At 37.8% G+C, this 12,165-nt stretch overlaps 1 long non-coding RNA gene across 1 annotated transcript in view; it reads right to left on the reverse strand.

The window, feature by feature from the left end:
• LOC136789110 (uncharacterized) overlaps nucleotides 1-12,165 on the reverse strand; it is a 51,330-nt gene that overhangs the window by 751 nt on the left and 38,414 nt on the right. The window contains exons 3-4 of the long non-coding RNA XR_010827926.1: nucleotides 1,855-1,992; nucleotides 1-966 (exon numbers count right to left, since the gene is read on the reverse strand). The exon at nucleotides 1-966 is cut by the window's left edge and continues 751 nt beyond it. This is a non-coding gene — a long non-coding RNA (uncharacterized lncRNA). The remainder of the gene's footprint in view (nucleotides 967-1,854; nucleotides 1,993-12,165) is intronic.

Here is a 12,165-nt window from a genome sequence, read left to right on the forward strand (position 1 = left end):
CTCTGCTAGCAGAACGGAGACCAGCAGGGTCCTGGCTGTGGTTTTTCCTCCCTCGTGGCATGGGTGAAGAAAGGGCTCTGCAGCACAAAGTGTTCTGCTCCATAAGACTGTTGACAAATCTAAGCAGCATTTAAAACAAAAGACAGGACAGGAAGGCAAAGGGCAGGATGAGGCAGGATGAGACTGGGACTCAGTTCCCTGTACTTCTCGGCTATCATCCATTCAAACCTTTACTCTGTCATAAATCCAGCCAGTTTAGATCTTTCTGAGTCTGTCCTCCCACCTTGATGCTCTTCTTCCACTCTTTTCCCAATTATGTTCTTATCCTTGACATAAATAAAGTGGTTCCCCCTCTGTTTTCACAACGTTTTCATTTCTTACCTGTATAGTCCTTCTGCAGGATGACTATCTATACAGATAAGTGATGATTTTTATGCTATATAACATTGATGAATGATTGGGGAAAAAATAGTTGAGTAGTGACATGACAAAGTTTGTCAGTGCTGAAAAGCTTTTCAATGCATCCATATAATGATGGCTGAAAAAACTTCTGGTAAAGAAAATATCATCATGTTATGGATTAAATTTCAGGTACTCCTACATCTTGAATATTCCGTGAATTTCTAATTCTTTTATCTTAGAAACAGGTCCAATAGAAGTAGCAAAGATACAGAGAAGGGGCAGAAATTATGATCAGATATGAAATAGAATCTATATGAAAAGAGATTATATGAAAATCTGTATGGAAAGAGATTCCACACCATATGAGGAAGATCTTTGCTGTGGCTTAGCTGACGGAGCACTGGAACAGGCTGCCCAGGGAGGTTATGGAGTCTCCTTCTCTGGAGATATTCACAACCCGTCTGGATGCCATCCTGTGCAATGTGTTCTAGGTGGCCCTGCCTGCGCAGGGGGTTGTCTAGATGATCTCTAGAGGTTCCTTCCAAGCTCGGCCCTTCTGTGATTCTGTGAAAAAATAAAAAATAAAAAAAATTCACAAACTCATGGAGGACAAGTTCATTGAAGTCTATGAACTGTAAAGGCCTAGAAGCAAAGACTAAATAAATATTCCTAAATCATTGTTTGCAGAGACAGCGCAGCAGGAGAAAGTCGAAGCACAAAGTCATGAACCTGGCCGTTATGCTTTTAATAGTAGTTTTAAGCACTGTTGGCAATATCTGCCCTATTCTATGCTGATTAACCTTTGCAACGGGTTTGATACACACATTGTGGTTCACACAAATATGTTGATACCCCCCCAGCTAGTGCTTGCTGCATACAAACACAATGTGAATATTAAATATTCTCTATAATGTTGTTCTGTTTGGTATTTCATACGCTTGTGTTTTTTATTATTTTTTTATTTTTATGGTTATTATTTTTTTCCAGTAAGAAGCTGCTGCTACTGCCACCCTCCTCTTTGCTTTCTCTTTGTACTTACTCCACCAGATCTTCCTCCTGGCAATGCCAGGCTGATGCAGACACAAGCTAATTAGCCCAGCATGTTTACGAGGTTGAGCTCTGTGCACTGTCTCACCTTCGAGGTGACTGGGAGTGTAAAGAATCAGTCCTGGAGGAGCCTGTCTCTGTGCAGTTTTTGAATTCTGTTTGATTTCAGGGAACTCAGTGTGTATAAAAGTATAAAAGACTGGAAACTGTACTTTGAAAGTGGGGCTTGCCTGTTTTTTGCTGTTATTGCCATGACTTTTTACTTCCAGATTGATTTGTAAGGACATTTTAGCAAACCCATCCTGATCCCCTGTTCATGGTGAAGCTGTGTTTGGATGGAGCAACCATTCAGCCCAGGAGGAATTAGTTTCAAGACTGAATAGCAGAAATAATTGACTGACTTACCTGGCAAAGACAGGCTTACTAGTTGCTGTTGCTCATGCCCTTCCTCAGAAACAAACAGCCTGGAAGAGATGGTGACAAGACGAAGCCAGAGGTATCCCATGTGAACAACAGCAGGCAGGGCAGATGACCAGTAGCTCCCTGGAGGACAATGCTACGCTAAAATTAAGTGTTGCAAAGGATGCTGGTAAAAGCAAGTGCATGCTGTGCTTTTCTTACGGGCTTGAATTTCCTGTGCCAGTGTAATTGTGTTAATAATCTTCACAAAACAAAAGTGTTATGTAGTCAATAGCTATCAATCTCAGAAAACAAGGAAATAGAAAATCAAACTGACCACATAAGTCAAGCTGTCCGCTGGGAAAGGTACATTAGCCTAAGAGCAGCGAGAATGTAAGGCCTTCACATGACTCCCAGAAGTTAGAATGACAATGTCTACCCAAGAAATGTCTATCCAGCTAGAAAAATAAACTAATTTGGAGCCTGATGACACAAAAGAGAACTCTGGGTTCTTTAGGAAGGTGATTTTTTACCAGGTTAATGATAGGCAAAATTTTGCTGTTAGCAAAATGTAGGATCATATGTCAGATTTTAAAGTACATCCCCATAAATATGAGACCTTTTACATCAGGCTGAGATTTCAGTTTTTGTGACTTTTAAAACATTGATCCTAGTGACAAAATTCAAAACTTCAGAACAAATTTCTTAGAAAATTTCAAATAGAAGAAACAGAAGTGTTTGGACAACTGAGAAACTATTCAGAAACACTAAACATATTTTTGCTTCTTCCTTCCTTCCTTCCTTCCTTCCTTCCTTCCTTCCTTCCTTCCTTCCTTCCTTCCTTCCTTCCTTCCTTCCTTCCTTCCTTCCTTCCTTCCTTCCTTCCTTCCTTCCTTCCTTCCTTCCTTCCTTCCTTCCTTCCTTCCTTCCTTCCTTCCTACCTTCCTTCCTTCCTTCCTTCCTTCCTTCCTTCCTTCCTTCCTTCCTTCCTTCCTTCCTTCCTTCCTTCCTTCCTTCCTTCCTTCCTTCCTTCCTTCTTTCCTTCTTTCCTTCTTTCCTTCTTTCTTTTTGTCCATCTCTCAGCACAGATGCTTAGGTGCTTGCCTAAGTATGCTGCTTGATAATTTTTCTCCCGGAGACAGTAGATTCCCAGTTCTTTTACAGAGTGCTATATGGATGCCTGTAATTTTTATTTTATTACGTTGATTCAATATTTTTGCTCATATCAAAAACACCTCAGTTTGGTGATAAGTCTATTTTAGATGTCTTATAAATGTAAGTATATCTACACTGCTGAACCGATATTATTAATAAATATTCTATCACACCAGATAGCTGGAATGAATCTTTGTGACATTCTTGAGGTTTTGCTTAGCAGGAGTTAGGTCTTTGTTGATTTATTTCAAGCAATGTTAATGTGTCATAGTAGTTGTTTTTCAGAGAGACCATTCATCCAGGTCATATGGCAAGAGTACAATGTTGGCACAGCTGATTTGCTGTTTTAAATGGGGTCTGACTTGGTGCTTGTATATGTCTTGATATCATGGCTTTATATGTTGGATATCTATGTGGGTTGTATCTGTCCTGCAAGTGGACAAAGCGATGTGCCATTTTCACCCCTGGACTCTTCTTATTGTATTATGGTTATGAAACCCATAAATTTTAAAATCCATACAGTAGCATTTCATTATGTAAAATGCCATTAAAAAGGCACTATTGTCAACTACTGAGTAAGCATGCCGGGTGAGAGAACAAGGCATTTGTGCTCTTCTGAGCAGGGACCATGTTGTCTCTGAAGCCTGCACTACACCACAGAAATTATTTTTAGCCTCAGAAAGAAATATTGCATTTATTCATAATAGACATTTCCCTCATACTGTCACCACTGTTACTGCCTGAATGAAGACTGTAGGAAAATATGTGTTGTTTGATTCAGGTAAGTGATGACACACATTGACTTTCAGAAGGCTGACATTGTATTACGTACTTGTGTTAAAGTTATGCACATTATGGTATAACACAACATCAGTGACATTTTTTGACCTTTCAACATAGTAACTGAAGATTTGGATAACGTGGGAGACTTGTTTGTTTGTTTGTTTAAAAAAAAAAAAAAAAGTTCTATTGGGCCCTTTACTTTTTTTCCTCTTATACTCTCCTGAGTTCAACCCTGCAATAATCCATCTGTCTGGCCTATGAGACAAATTCAGCTCTTACAATGGAGATGAATCAGAAATGTTGGTCTGTTCTGTTTCTGAACCTTACTTGTTCCAAATTAAAATGGACTAATGTCTGGAGCATGTCTAATGGGAAATCCAAGGAAATAATGCTATTTGAAATTAACAATAGCTAGAAGCACATGACAAATGCAAAACCTGAGATTCTCCCCTATTTTCCAGAACAGTAGACTTTTTTTTTGTCCAGAGAGAGAAAAGTTTTTTCTGAAATAAGATGAGAATCACACAGAATCACAGAATTGTTGAAGTTAGAAGGGACCTCTGGAGAAGGGCCTAAGTAAAATTGATGGAATGGCTGTGAAGAGTGGGAGAAAAAAAAGAAAGTTCTCATCACACCCAGGTTGCCAGGCAAGTGATCTTGTTTATCAGACTTGCGTGATATAAAAGCAAAGCAAATTTCCCCTCTGTTTTTTCCCTCCAATATTTCTGTGTTATAAATTATTCCCCCCAAGTGAAAGATATCAGCAACCTAATTGGAGACCTCCACACTCCCCTGGTGTTGGGGTCATAAGTGAATATTTAAGGAGGAATGTTTGGGACATCTCTTTATATATATATATATGTATATTTAATGCATAGTTACAGCAATAATTACGAATAAGAAAATGTATGGAGAGTGTGGTTTCTTTGGAGATAAAGGGAATGAGGCCTACCTGAAGATTAACTGAAATTTAATTTACAAGTAAACATATATGTTATTTTTACCATCTGCAGCCTGCAAATGGATTCTGAACATGAAAAAGAAATCGAATAAATGTCTTTCTTGGATACGTGAAAAATTTGACAACAACCCTGGAAAATAAAGAGAACTATATTACTGGGCATTTAGCAAGAGCTGATTTACATACTGGTGTGGGTCTTTCCTGAAGTGCAGAGAAATGCAATGGAGAAAGGAGGGTGAAAGGAAAGGAGAGAAGAGGCAAGGCGAGGTGAGGAGAGGCAAGGCAAGGCAAGGCAAGATAAGGCAAGGCAAGGAAATGCAAGGCAAGGCAAGGAAAGGAAAGAAGCCATGAGTAATTACTATCTACCACTGTGTTTATTGATGAATCCCTGGCACATGTTAATTAATGCCCTATAGTTTTTGGCAGCTCACCAAGAACTGCAGCTGTAGACAGAGGGATCCTTTAGACTAAAAGTGGCGTACAACATATATTGACAAGAAAAAGAACTGTATTTATACAAGCTGTGAGTGTTTGCTAAGGAAAAGCCTTTTCTGCTGTTAGTGTAATTAATTGAGATGAACTGCGATCTATCACAATATTTTATTACTATTAAAATAAAATGTTAAACTATATAGAGTGAGTAAAAATTAAAACATTTCTAGTATTAATATGACAGTTTGTCAAAAAAAAAAAAAATCTAAAAGTATCCAGTGATCCTTTTCAGATTCCCCTAAGAGAGAGGGAATCATAGAATCATAGAATATCCTGAGTTGGAAGGGACCATAAGGATCATGAAGTCCAACTCCTGGCACCGCACAGGTCTACCCAAAATTTTAGACCATGTGACTCAGTGCACAGTCCAATCGCTTCTTAAATTCAGACGGGCTTGGTGCAGTGACTACTTCACTGGGGAGCCTGTTCCAGTGTGTGACCACCCTCTCGGTGAAGAACCTCTTCCTGATGTCCAGCCTAAACCTCCCCTGCCTCAGCTTAACACCGTTACCCCGGGTCCTATCACTGGTGATTATGGAGAACAGGTCAGCGCCTGCCTCTCCACTCCCCCTCGCAAGGAAGTTGTAGACTGCGATGAGGTCTCCCCTCAGCCTCCTATTCTCCAGGCTGAATGATAATGATTCAGCTCATCATGAGGTTTATCAGAATGATAAACCTCATCAGAATAAGGCAAATTCCCAGAATAAGGCAAATTTCCCAAACCACTCTGAGTATTTTCTCCCATTCTCCCAAAGGCATTTGTTTTTCATTGTATTCTTTTAGTTTAAGCTTCCTGTGAGCAATTTTCTAACTATTCTTAAAAAAAATCTTAAAAAAAAGTATCTAGCAAGAATATTGACAAAAACAAAGAAACAACAACAAACACACACAAAAAACATTTTTCAGTATAGAAGAATAATTGCTATTAATTAATTAATGTTAATATTTACAACAGAAAACTATTTCAAAGCAAGATGCACATTTGGGTTAGAACAGAAATTGCTCGTGTGACTCCCATTTTCAAAAAAAACAGCACAACTTCTTAAAATCAGAATTGCAAAACAAACAGCTCACAAATGAGCTACAAGGTAAGGATAATTTACAGAAATGATTGGCCGAATAATTTCAAACAGCAAATACATCTGTGGAAATTATGATCCAGTTTTTGGAAGGTTGAAAGGAAGAAAAAAAATTAACGAGAATTTAAGAATCTGTGAAAAATTTACCTATTATAAGCTATTCATCCACTCTGCTAATATGATATATATAACTGTTATGCACCACAAAGATTATAGTACTGTGCACTCTGTATGTCATACAAACAATTGTGCACAGAATAACAAATGTGTGATTACCACAATAAAACAGAATGACTAGATTATCGTCTTGCAGTTTGCTCAAAGAGGTGGCATGTGGCCACAACACCCAAGAACAGACGCAGCCTGAACTGCTCAGATGCTTGGCATTGTCCAGGTGCCAGAATTTCTTCTTTGCTTGCATTTTCTGGGGGAGAAAAAATAAGTGAAGAATAAGTGATTTATTAGAGTGTTTTGTTGTTGTTGTTGTTGTTTTGTTTTGTTTTCCCTTGAGTAGATTATTATCCCTGCACTCATAGACACCAAGGATGGAGCCAGGGTTCCTCCTAGACCCACCTCCTGCACTGGGTATGAGACCTGTCTGCAGCTCCTATCACCTGGAGAAAATGAAGCAGAAGATTTGGAAGAAGGTTTTGGAGATTTACTTATACAGCCAGAGAAGAGCTGTGGTGTTCAATAATCATTATTTGGAACATCCTGGCAAAGATATTTACCTCTTCTGGCTGGAAGTCTTTGAGGAAGCTTTCCTGGCTAGGTTAGAAATCCCAAGTTTTAAATAAACATATCTAAACATTAATTTATAGAGCCTAGCAATGCGTTATTTCAACACTAACTTCATAAATTTTATGGAACTGGTAATATTTTTTAGATAAGAGAGAAAACTGGCATTGTATTATTTCTTCTATGAAAATAAAATCCATGCTTTCAGGTATAATGAGACTTCCAGAAAGAAAACAAAAACAAACAAAACCAAAACCAAAACAAACAAACAAAACTCAACCAACCAACCAAAGAAACAAACAAAAAGAGAAACCCACAAAATCTTTCTGAAATCAAACTTAGCAAATGGAATTAGTTCCAGGTGAGAAGGGCCTGAATCACATCATGTCATCATTTGCCTCAACAGATAAAGGGCAAGTCTTAAATTTCAGGCATGCGACCCTTTCTACAAGAGATAAAACAAAAAGCTCCATCTCCACATAGTCCTATCACTGGTTTACAGTCTCATCATCTTACATTCAGTGAACATGGAGGTCAGAAAGTTCACTGAAGTGTAATTTCAAAATGTTTTCCACTTACTCCTTTTTCAGAATTTCTGAGAATTTAATTCCTTGAGTTACTTGATTAACATATTTAGGTGTTTTTTCTATCTGTGAAATAGGGACAGTGTTACCTGCCTAACTCTGAGGCCAAAGCAAACAATTTTACTTTATTATTTTTATGTTATTTGCAGAAGAGTTCCTCCAAAGAGTGCCCACCCTTTACAACCTCCCTGAAGACAGGAATGAGTCCTGGGTTTTGGCCATGTGTTTGCAGCTGATTAAGAGATGGAGCGAGTTTGTGCATAGTTTTCCAGACACTTAAGATGTCAACTTCGTTTCAAAATCAAGACCATCTGTCATCAAGCAGTTGACGTGATTCATCCAGATCATGGATATTTATCTCTACACACACACTAAAATTTTCCTGATTAGGTTGCCTACAATTTTTTTTAGTAATGTTGACCAGATAGAACTTATTTTATACTACTAATGTTAAGCAGAAGTATTGTTTCCTCTAAAAATATTGTTAGCATATGCTAAATATTTCAAAATTTCTTGGCTCAATGTATGTGCTACGTGAACTGATTGTAATCTGTGTGTCACTTATTCTGCAAACTTCTTCATACAAAACCTATCTACATTTTAATGTGTGATTTGTTCCAAATTGTTTCTTTTAGTTGGTTTGAGTTTATTAATAACTGTTCTTATATTTTATACTAATTGCCTGAATGTTAATATATGGGTTTTTATTTAAAAATCACTACTACAATTCCTACAGTTTTCTACTGCTCTAAAAATAAAACTAAATTCAATGCTTTTCTGTAATCTAAGCTATTCCTTCTTCACTTTACAGAGAAAAAAATCACAAAGATGACCATCATTATCTTGTCCAAGCAGACAGGTTTTTTTTTGGCAAGGCAAAAGGAAAGGTGCAAACTAGTCTGCGATACTAAAAGGCAAATTAGGATGCCAGTGACTGAATTTTCTCTCTTTTCATGTACTCGAAGAAAACATTTTCAGCATTTCAGGTGTGAGTTGGTATCCTGAGATTGAAAGGTGAATCCATCTCATGGATCACTTCCCCAACAAAAATGCTCTTGGAGCAAGGATGCAGGTAAAATGTGAGACAGCTTGGAGGTGGGGACAGAGATGGATGAAAGTCAGGAGGCTGGAGACGATGGACACAGACAATATGCAGTTCATTCCAGCTGGAAATGATGCCTGGCAATACAGATACCCTCATGTTAGAGCTGTAAAACTTTAGACAACCTGGAAAGGGAGGTGATGGATTTCAGCTTTCGGTAACTTAGATGCCACTGAACAGCTCTTAGTTCTTGACATTTTATTTTCTTGCCACTTAAATCAAATGATGGAGCCACCACAAAGTGGCCTTCAGCAGTGGATCAGGTTCACTAGGACACTTCTCTTTGAGAGGTGTGATGAAAGCTTTTGCTTTTACTTTCCAAAGAGAAGGATCTTTAGAAAAAGTATGTCCTAAATGTACACCCAAAGCAAAAAATCAAAGAAATGCAAAACTGAACAGGTTTGCCTGCAACTCTGGCCACATGCTCTGCCATCGTGTAATAAAAATTCTGTCAATAAGCTCATGATCCCAAGTTTGCTTTTTGTACAGATGACTTCTCCAGAAAACAAACAAGCAAACAAACAAAACACACACGCAAATACGCACACACACACACACAAACACACTTGTAAATGAGTAGATCTTTTTTTTTCCTAGAAAGAAGAAGGAAATGCTTTTCCATGGTTTCTGCATGTCAATATGTTCCCCATACAGCCTGTACCATTCCTCTTGCAAAGCTCAGATAACACACAGACTTCAGGGTGGACATATTTGTATTATTTTCTGCATCTGATTAAGAAACTTAGTTCTAAAAATTCTGCAACTCCAAAAGGCAACCCTGTTGAGAACGGGGAAGTATATATTAATATTTTTTTTTCCCACATGAGGTTCCGAGAAGGTTTTTACACAGCTTTGACTCTTAGCTTTTATTGTTCCATTTTGAACCCATATGTTTTCCACTTTTTTTTACCCCTTACCTTCAGGATCTCTTATTTTCTCATTAAAATTTATATTTTTATTTATTAAATGTATACTTTTATATTTTATATAATATAAATTTTATATAATATAATTTTATATTTTATTTATAAAATAAATAAATATTTAAAAATATATTATAATAATTAAAAAATATAGAATAAAATAAAAAATTGAGACTTTAAAAAAAATGAAAAAATTTATGTTTTTTTTTCTGGCTGATTAGTCACACCCTACAACAGAAATTCTATTGATTACTTCCTAATCAAAAGACCTTTTATTTATACTGTAAAAATTCCTCCAATTTTAGCTCAAACTGTTCCTATGTGATATTCCAATCCACATTCATACTGGTAATGCCTCCTGCCTCTATGCTGCCAATGCACCTCATTAGCATCTTCCTAATTTTTCTGCAAAAAAACCTTCATGGTAATATTTAATAAGTCCCACTCCAAGCCAAGGCTAGTAAACTTCCACCCAAATCAGTACTTCCAAAATGGCTTTTTTTTACATTTCTTTTGAGAAATTTTATATTCTGCTTTTCTTTAGTTCTAGTCTGACACTGGCAGTCACTTCACTGGAAGTTAGGTAGATCTTGCACCTCTCCTGTAGGCTCACACCTAGAAAATTAGTTACTGAAGGAGAAAATCATTGCCCAGACAGAGCCTAACTCCATGCCCAAATATGAGCCAGAGCACCAAACTGCTGCCTGGGAGTCAAGGCATAGAGAAAGTATACTGTAACTGCTGGAAGGCTATTTCAATGAGCATAGCCTTCATTGTTGGGCTGATGCTCCTCAGAAGCATTAGACTTACACCAGACTTACATCATATGCTCTGCATAACTGGGCTCCACACTTGCCGTTCATCCTGTGAGTCTGGGACAGATTTTCTCCATGTCCATTATAGATCAGACATTCCTGGAAGACCTGCGCTCTGTAAATTCAGCACTGAACTGACCCACCTCTGAAGTCTACGTGTCTGGATTTTCAGATATGCAGTAGCTGTGGCCTCAGCTGAGCTGTTGGGCACCCAGAAGCACAAAGGAAATTTGCACAGTCCTGTAAATCTATCAGTATTGGAGTTCCATGATGAGTTACGGCCACAGTCAGGACTGCATGGAAAATGTCTCAAGGGACACAGTTTGGGCTTTCGGACATTTCAGCATTGCAAGGAGACAAATCCTCCAGGAAGGACACCTTTTCTCTAACACCAAACAAAGAGAAGAGGCTTGGGACCTTACTCCACCTTTCTATACAGTCTGACTTCATTGCCATGGAGATATTACAGCTAGCTGCTGTAGTAAGATAACGGAAAATTAACCAAACAGAAATAATTTTCTCCACAAAGCTAAAGAGAAGTGAGATTTATTTTTTAATTGTTTTATTTTTGGCTTAAGGAGTAAGTCAGCATGGCTCCTGGGGCTACATTAAGAAGAGATAATATCACCTGCTGATCAGTATTATATATATAAGTGAAAATCACTTTTATGTCTCCAGAGCCAGAGTGGACAAGGTGGGAAGGCAGAGTACAAGTAGCCAGGTGCCTCACATCACCATAACATTTGAATTATATTTTAAAAAATAGCTTCTTCAAATCCAGAACTGATGGAAATGGGGTTGCCATGAGGAGGATCCTGAACTTGACTGAGGTGGAGGAGGACCTAAAACAGATCAATTGCCATGTTCTCCCCACATACTGTGGGGATACTTATACTGCGGTCCTTTCCCTAAATATTTTAATTTAATTAATTAATTAATTTATTTTTACCATGGATATACTGTTTAGCATGAGCACCATAGTGAAAATGAAGCCCTTAATGTCTGATCACAACCCCATCACCATCATCAACACCTTGCAGGAGTAAAATTCAAGAAAATATTGGTGAAGCTAAATAAAGGCACATAAGGTCAAGTTCTGAAGTGCAAGTTAAAAATAATAATAATAAAAATAATAATAATAGAAAACATATACCCTAACATAAAATATATATATAGATACATACATTCCTCCCTATCTAGAATCAGTGACTTTCCAGTGCTTGTGGACAAACTCACCAGCAAAGGCTTGGCACTTGCAGGGAACTAGAGATACAATATTTTGTAAAATGAGGGAGTTTGCATTCATGTAAGCATGGACTATTTATGAATTTATGGCTTGTGATCTACATGAAATGAACCACTGGAAAGTCTGCAGAACTCTGTGGGACAGGAGTCTCAAGGTTTCACACAGCTGTAGGAGGAGATAACTCAGGAGAAATTAAGTGGATAAAGGATTGTTTAATGTAATAACTCTGAAGGGTTCCAATACTGGCCAGTGGTATCCTTCTTACAAAGCTACTGCCGTAGAGCTGGGGACAGTGCTGTGAGGTTTGTCAAGGATGCCTGATGATCAGTGGAAAGGGTGGGATGAATAGACAACTTAAAACAGTTACCAAATTTTTCTTCCTTGGAGTTCTGGAGACACCTTCATTCATCTGCAAATCAACAAGTGTACATTCTTGAAG

Source organism: Anser cygnoides, chromosome Z (genome assembly GCF_040182565.1).
Source record: "Anser cygnoides isolate HZ-2024a breed goose chromosome Z, Taihu_goose_T2T_genome, whole genome shotgun sequence".
Lineage (NCBI taxonomy): Eukaryota > Metazoa > Chordata > Aves > Anseriformes > Anatidae > Anser > Anser cygnoides.